General features: G+C 41.9%; 1 protein-coding gene across 3 annotated transcripts in view; it reads left to right on the top strand.

Annotated features, from left to right (window-relative positions):
* Positions 1-155: 155 nt before the first annotated feature.
* ndrg3a (ndrg family member 3a) overlaps positions 156-8,768 on the top strand; it is a 31,894-nt gene continuing 23,281 nt past the window's right edge. For all 3 annotated transcript variants that reach the window (XM_020633823.3, XM_020633822.3, XM_065955008.1), the window contains exon 1: positions 156-316. The gene's annotated coding sequence lies outside the window, so the exon portion shown is untranslated. The remainder of the gene's footprint in view (positions 317-8,768) is intronic.

Raw genomic sequence — 8,768 nt, 5'->3', positions numbered from 1 at the left:
GGCAAACACGGTAAGAATCTCGTTTCCCCGTTTTTGATTAACACAGTCTCGTTCTCATTTTGTGGAGCAGAGTGAGACCTCTTGCCTTCCTCTCTTCTGTGTTGAGTACCGCCTCCTCTCATTGGCTCCTCGCGGTGTCTGCGACGCAGCGTGTAGTTCCGCCCATAGTCACATCGAAATACTAGTTGAGGCAGAGGAAGCGGCAGACAGGAGACGTGTGTACTGTGTACTTCTACGTTCATTTTACCGTTGATATTAAACACAATACCCGGATAAGAGTTGCCTGGACCCACCGGACACTTATTTTACCGAAAAGGTAAGTGTTCCATCCGTGTTTTCGTGTTATCATTCACCATTTACCATTTGCAGATGTTCCCCATGCCACAGGAGATTATCTTAGCTCGTCGGATTTCCCAACCTGTTCACGGTGCCGACTGTACCGTCTTGTATGTCATCGTTCTTGTCTGATATCACCGTGAGAAACGACAAACGAGCACATTGTGTCAATTAAAAAAATGTTAAAACACCTGGGGAGTAAACACTCCTACTTCATTGAGCGGCTCAGTTAGAAAAGCTGCAGCTCCATTGAATTGACTTCATCGCTGCTCCTCTCAACAGTGATGCGACATAAAGGCTACTTCACACACTGTGCGTTCATTTTGGTAGTGCAGCAGGTTTTCGTTAGTAGGCTGTTCTCTGTTCAAACGAAGTAGGCTCCCTGCTAAATAAGAACTTTGACTGTGTGTTTTTATGATAAAATCGGTGCTATTGCCATTCTTTACTTCATAAATCACCTTGCTAATCCAACTAAAGAAGTGTTAGCCGAATAGCTAATAGCTTGATGAAATTTGTAAGTGGTTCAACAGCATTTTTACAACTAAAATCCCCGAAAGAGTAGCTTTTAAGCCTGAATACTGGCGATAAAGGGTTTGACTTAGAAAGCTGTTGTTGAATATAAAAAAAAAAACTAGTAGTCATTGATTTCTTGGAGAAAAGTAATACTGACAATAACTATTATTGTCAGGACAAAATTAAATCTGCACAATAATATTGTCAGTAGAGATTTCATTTTGTCTGGAGTTTGAAGACCTGGAAGAAAATGAAAACCTGTAACACTTGTTAATAAAACAAAGCCTGGTGTTGAGTGTGTCAGTCCTCCATGATGTCATTGTAGATATTTCTAAATTATGCTGCATATTTTGACAGTGTTGAGGTCTAGGCCAGGCAGATCCACCTTTTTATAAATCAGATGAATCCCCAATGCCTGACTATTGGAAAGTGTTGAAATATCCACACATTGTGGTGACAGATGACAATGTCACCAAAGACCATGCGAAGGTCACACAGGTGGAAAGTGTATGAGACTGGGGCCATCAGGTGTCCCGTCCCCCCCCCCCACTCTATAAATAACCATGTTCTTGTTGGGGTGTGTTTTAAAAGAACAACGTGTTCTACTTTGTTCTGTTACTCTGGACATGTCAGGAACAGTCGACATTTTAAAAAGTGATCGTTTTCATGGGAGATGAAAAAATTAGGTGTAAAAAGATATAACCTTTCTATTAATAACCACATTTAAAATATACAGTACTGTGCATAGTTTAACAGTATTTCAGGCGTCTAATGCGTTGTTTCTTTTTAAATTTGCTCCAGTTTAATGGTGGTGGGATTAAATGCAGGTGTTCTATCTCCCACAATGCCCTCAACAGTGTCACGTGGTCAGTAAGGCATGACTAGAGCTTACACAACAAGCAACAACCAGGCACTTGTTGTCACTCACAACATTGTCACTGAAGACTCTTATTTGGATTGACGCAGCCGAAGATAACAAACCATTTACAGAAAACGTCTCTTTGTGGATGCTGTTTTGAGAAGGCAAACAAAAGCAGGAGACAGAGCAGAAAGCTGGCTTTGTGGGGTTTATTGCCACACCTGGTTGATTATTACAGGAGATATATATACTGCCTAACTAATGGGAGTGTCCAGAGTTGTTTATTAAGCCACACTGCTGCTCTCTCCAGGCTCTTTCTTTATCACCTACCAAACTCTAGAAGCATTTAAAAATGGGTGTCTGTGCTTTATCACAACGCTTTGTTATGATGTCGCCAGCGTTTCTGCTTGTTGTTTTTAACCTGAGCAGTCAGAAGGAAAACAGACGGGGCGTTAGGCAGCTGTACTGTACTTTATACTACATTTATACTGTTAGTAAGTGTGCAATAAGTCAGATTCAAAAATGACACCATAAAATGCCTTTCAGCATGGATTACAACATAAACATAATTTATCACAGGGATTACAGAGTGTATAAAAAAGTGAGTCTAGCTCTTGTGTAGAAGAGGATTTGTAACAGGAAAAGAAGGGATGAATGTCAGGGAATAATGCTCACTAGAGAGATGTAGACAGTAATTAAGCCACTGTGCTGACATTCAGTCTGCCTCTTGTTCTCTCTCTCACCTCAGCATTACTGTGTCTGTTTATGTCGATCTGGAGGGCAAAAATAAACCTGGGACTTGCTGGGGCATTTTCTCTCCATTGGAAATACCTGAGTTGTCAGGAGCACACCTGTGTCAAATTTTTCTTTTTCTTTTCAGCTGGGTACAAAGACAGTGTTTTTTTTTTTTTTTTGTTTGTTTTGTTTTTTATAAATGTTTTGCCACCACAATTATTTGGGTACCATATTGTGCCTCTGACTCTCAGCCTGGCCCTCTTGGGGTTCTGCTGCTGTGTTTTTGTAACTGAACTGCATCTGTAATTTAAGCTGTACCAGGCCTAGAGTTACAGCGAGACCTCTGCACAGCAGCTTCAAGCTTTCAAGGCAAAAACAGCTGATGCATACGCACCTCTGTTCCAGGTTAACTTCTTAAAATGCCCTTGTTTCCTTCTGGACGGCATTTGTAGAAAGCTATGTGTCTCCTCCGTATCGGTCCTTACGGCAGGGTCTTAATGTAGGATAATCATATTTATATAGCCAACGAAGTGAAAGACAAAACTGGATGACATTTCTAGCGGTCATGTGGCAAAGTGCCCCCATATTTTCAGACACTCTCATCTGCTGGATTTATCAGCCTGATCATACACACGCTGGAGGGTGGGCTCTGTTTAGTTCTATTTTCTTTCTCAGCATCAGCAAGGCCATCAGCAGGTGGTAAGCTTGTTGATCCAAAGTGTTGGAAACGAGCCAAACTGGACCTGTCCTTCAGCCGTGCTGCTCATTTAGGGTCACGTAGTTTATTTTAAAAACCTTCAGATTTATTTTTCACTTACTACACAGTCTGAATCATAGCAACTCAAGTTTCTTCACTTCTTTCAGTATCTTTGAGGGTTGCCATTTCATTTCAGCTAATTTTCAGTGTTTCTTCACTTTGAAGTAAGAAAAAACGATTACTACTGAATCTCATTAATATGTTCACTTCACACTGCGCTGTGTGTGAGAGAGAGATATGATTGGCAAAGACTAGGATGTTCCAGCTCTCCGCGAAGACAAATTCCTTTTTGTCATAGATACAAATGAAGGACACACTTGCACACATTCATAGACATGTAAGCGGCATCAAGAAAGGCTGTGCACAGCATGAATCATTTCACACTCAGCTAGCTGCGATGGTCTAGGGAACTACCAAGAAAGTTAAATGCTTAAGTGGTTGTTAATGTGAAGGAGCAAATGGCAGATACAGTTAGCCCAAGTGGTTTGAATATCCTCCCCCCTAAGGCTGTGTTCCTGCTAAGCAGTTCAACTCCGACAGAGGAGATGGGTAAAGCCCCAATCACCAGAAGCTGGAATTTTCACTTAAAAGATTGTGTCAGAGTGTTTGTGTGCGTGTAGCTCAGTGTGAGTCGTGACTTGTAGGTGTTACACATGAACTGCTGATGCATGAGTTGGGAGAGAGAATTATCCATGCTTTTTTATGACTCGTGATGCTTAATGCTGCATTAAAAGTAAATGACAATATCTTAAGTATCTTGGGGGCTAAGTAAAAGCTGGATGGTGGAGAATGTCCCCTTAGTTTGTTTTATGTGATGAGAAGAGAATGACTCGATGTAAATTGCGGTGAAAAGGTCATTTGATTTCAGCCGCACCGCCAGCTGAGCTGATGGCTCAGGGGGAGGTCTCCTGTGGTTACCAAGGACACCGCCAACCTCTACGCCTGTGACTCACGAGGGAAGGCACTACAGGAGCCACCTCTGTGTTTCTGTGGGAGATTGAGTTGTCAGTAATCAGTCATTGTGACAAGCAAGCTGACCACATGGATAACTCTATTAGCAGAGTCTTCGTTCCTGTGAGGCAACAGGCTTCAGTGCGCTGATTCATACACTGCAACACGCTGACACACATTTTGCTTCAGAGGCTTCGGTTATTCACAGGCAGACATCTTTACTATCTCAGCCTTTAGAGCTATCATGTCTCAGTGCTGTGTTAATGTTTCATGGAGGCGGGTTCTCGTTTGCACCTACTCAGCCTGTTGAAACGATGCTGGGTGTGTTTGTGTGCGTGTCTGTAAGTGTTCAGGCTATACAGATGGTCTTACTGCTGCCTCCACAGCTGCCCTTCGGCCTGTCTGACCGTGATCTGCGGATCTTGCTGAGCCTCCAGCAGGACCCCGCTGGTCAAGAAAATTTGCCTGCTCACATCAGCCAGCTGGGACACCCACTAACACACACACACACACACACACACACACACACACACACACACACACACACACACACACACAGCATTCCACTTTCTTTGTTCTGTCGGCTCAAGAGAGCATGGCAGAGGAAATCCCCACTAACAGAGCAGCAGCTAGTGTAGCGTGGCAGAGTATGGGGCAGGAACTCTGTTAGCAGCACTAGGTGCAGGGATGACAAGCCTGGCCATTCGCTCTAATTTATAGCCAGATATCTGGAGGAGCCGAGCCGGGGGAGCCAGGCTCACACCTCTCTCTGACCTATCACAGCAGATTTATCAGGATTCATTTGCCTCTTGTTGACCCCATTAATATTGAGGGTTTTTTTTTCTCTCTTTCACCCCATCTTCCCTCCTTGCCGTCCTTTGTGTAAGAAGTGTCTATACTTGTGAAAATGGATTTATTGATGATTGTCTCGTGTAGCGACAGCAATTCAAAGTGCTGTCTGTATTGCTATTCTGTTATCAGTCTGTTTCTGTTTATCATAGCTTGAGAGGATCAGCTGCAGCGCTGCCTTGCTGGTTATTCAAAGGAAAGATGAAATACATCATTCATGAGTGCGAGTGTGGCAAGCATATAAGGAATTTACTAGCATATAGCCATGCCATTGTTTAAACCTACAAGAACGTTTGATTGAAAGTCTTTTTCTCTGCTTGAGGGAGTAACCAAAAAACAACAGTGATACATTGCAACATATAATACTTTAAAAGGGATAAAGGTGGATGAACCAAAAATCTTTATTTAAGACTACTTTGTCCTGATAACTCCAAGTTTCATGAAATGAAATATAGACCGGGGGAGTGGTGCTTCACAATGCCTGATGTTCCTGATGCACACTTTTAATGAAACGTGCACTACTATCCTGCAGTACTAAATCCAGCCGGTTAAACATTTCTATTTTGTTATTACTTTCAGTCGATATTCTTAATCAAAAACTTCACATTAAAATGTTGAAGACTCACCCTGTATTCTGGAGCTTGTTCCAATTTCTAGCCAATGAAACTCTCTGTCATATATTCTTTTTATTTACCATGACAATAAAAATATTATTACACTTTGATATGAGTGTTCCTGATATGTTTTTTTGAAAAACACAGATTTATCTGTTTGACACCTATTAAGCCGGGTCTGAAGAGAAAAATGTCTCACCTTCCACTGTGCCAAGTCACAGTTTTTTTTGACTTCTCAATATTTTTGTCTGCTGCTCTTGAAATCTGTGTTAAAGGCTCTTACAGACATAGAGAGACAATGACACCACAAACAATTATATCCAATGATTGCATGTGTCTGAATGTTCTTCAGAATGGCATACATTGAGTCAGTCAGTGTTACTTAACAGAACAAATAAAGAGTGTGTCTTAAATCCCCTTCTCTCCTTACTTTAAGAATGATGTCATTAATCTAAGAAGAACCATGGTGGATGAAATCATGCTGGATGGAGGTTTTATCCACCATAGTTCCATCCAGCATGATCATAAAAATATTTAAAACGATGTTGCAGTATTGTGTACATTATTGTTTTGGTAACAGAAACCTGGTAAGAGTAAAAACTGAGTCACATTACATTCTTAAAATTAAGAAATTATGGGTGCTTAGTGCAGAGGTCCCTTTTTTCATCAAACCAAAACAGAATCACGAGCTACCCTGTGAGACACTAGTACAATGCTCTGAGCAGTGACAGACTTAGGAGATGAGTAACACCCAATCTAGACACACGTACAAAATTCATAAAAGCTATGTTCATGACGTTGTCTGACTAAGGCCTGACGGATAAATTTAGTTTCCAGTTTGCTGGACTAAGCATGACTTCACCAGTGGAAAGTATTGCTGTTAGTCTTCGGGTTTTCTAACAGTGCACTGCATTTAGGGTGCGTCTGGAAGTTATGACGAATAACTGCATGGGCCACAGCGCTAAATGTAGAAAGCCAGTTAGCCATCATTTGAGACTGCCTTCTGGCTTTGTGCGTTTTCAAGTGAGAAGTGACCCATGCTGATGATGTCAATAGATGTGTGGTTATAAATCAATACAGCCAGATGCTGCTCTCCAATCTCATAAGACCATTAGCAGATAAAGTGGGTCCACTAGGAATAATGCAATCCTTTAAAAGCCCTGAGAGAGTAATGAAAGAGGTCCTGCTCACAGTGGACCTGCAGCAGGATCAAAGATTTCAACGAGTGTGCAGACAGTAGGTGTTATCTTAAAGATGTCTGAAGCTGGGTGTGTGCTTGTTTATATGCATGGATGTGTAATTATGAGTAACAGAGGCTGTCCCAGATTCTGCGTGAGTATAGAGGTCAGGGCTGCTGTGAGTGTAGAGGGGGGCTCCCTTTTTGGCAGGCAGATTAGCACAGTGGCTGCTATGTGCCAATGAGCATCTTTGCTGATGAACCAGGCTTTTCCTCTCTTAAAAGAAAACACACTCACTCATACACACAGAATAATGCAAGTGAAGGACTACCAGCTCAGGGTATCCTCTTTAAAAATATGCAGTTTGATGGTTCCTTTAAACATTTTAAAGAGCCGTGCACACTATGAATGAAAATAACGACCTACAACACAAGGTCATGAGTCTCCTCCCTCGCACAAATGTGTGTGTGTCTTATACCTTAAGAGCACCTGCAATATTATGTGTGTGTGCGCGTGTGTGTGCGCGTGTGTGTTTGTTATATCCCATGTCCCATCCAAGTACAGCCTCTACAACATTTTTATCACTTGCATTTGAGTTATGGCTGGCCGAGGCTCAGGGTATTAAATGTAATAGTGACTGAGTGAGGCTGCCTTCAGATGTCTTTTTCCTAAGAGGGGATGAGTCAATTATAGTAATGCAGTATTTAGCATTTATTAGACCTTTTTAATTCGGGAAGGATCAAACAAGGATATCGGTATTTGAGGAGGAAGATTTGTATCTCATAATAGCTGTCCTAAAATAGCCTGTCTGACAGATTGAGTTTCTTTTCTACTGTAAAACTCCTTTCATCTTTGCAGCCAGTGAAAGAGTTTTTTTTTGGCTTTGTCGACTATTCAGTGATGGTCTGCATGTATCTGTGTGTTTTATGTTATCTTACACCCAAGCAGGATCATATCTTAGAGCTTGTGTAACCAGTTTTTGGTTTAAAACAACAGAGGTGGGTTTTGTTCCATATTTGATAAGACCAGACCGTTTTGATGGAACCCTGACAGAAAGAAGTCAAAGACACATCTTTTCATTGTTAGGTTATATTGTCAAAAGAATAAAAGGAAAGATCTGTCGACCTGTGCCAGAAGAATCATTTGAGCTGTAAGGAGGTTGATGGGTCCTCGGGGGAGCAGGCTCTCATTTAATTAATAACATGAAGCAGGGGGAGCAGTAAGCATGTGAATGTGGGTCCATGTGCTCATGTGTGTTTGCTGACTGAATCAGCAGGTAATGTTTTGTGCTGTACGTCAACGAACTCCAGATCAGGTTTCTTTTCTAGTCATTATAATTCAACTAGCCTTGCTGTCAGCAGCCCAACAAATGAACTTCCTTCTTCTAATTCTCTTACCAAACGGCTCAGGTAAACGCAATAATCTGGAACGTTGGCTTCTCACAGTCCATTAGCTTTACTTTGGCGGGATTGCTTCCACAGACTGGGAACTGGAAAGACAGGATTGGCTTGGCTATGAAAAGTTTAAAAGAAATGTCTAGTGCCTTTCCCAGTGGTGACTGTGTAGGGATAAACTGTTTCCATCTTTTTGCAGCCCTTAACAGCACAACAGTCTTGCACATGAAGAAGAGCTCGGTTGTTGGTTGATCTCTGGAATTTGTGCTGGCCTATTTTCTATTGTGGAGTGATGCCTGGTGAAGTGCACACTAAGGCTGGGGCTCTAGTCGAGCTTGATAGACACGCTTGTGAAAATTTGTTTCCCAGAGAAGCTGACAGCCAGGTGACACGCTTTCCTTTTGCTTGGAATAAATTGGTAATAAACTGTTTCCCCAAAGAAGGGATTGGATTGAGATTGGGACTGTCATGGCAGTCTGTGTTTAAAAGCACACTGTTACACATTGTCCACCACAACCTCAACATCTTTGCTGCAAACCTTTCTGACAGCCGAGGGTATCAATATGTGGCTAGTTTAGGGTT

This window comes from Labrus bergylta, chromosome 5, assembly GCF_963930695.1.
Source record: "Labrus bergylta chromosome 5, fLabBer1.1, whole genome shotgun sequence".
In the NCBI taxonomy this organism is placed as follows: domain Eukaryota; kingdom Metazoa; phylum Chordata; class Actinopteri; order Labriformes; family Labridae; genus Labrus; species Labrus bergylta.
Note: the sequence above shows the minus strand (reverse complement) of the source record. Positions and strands in the feature narration are given on the sequence as shown.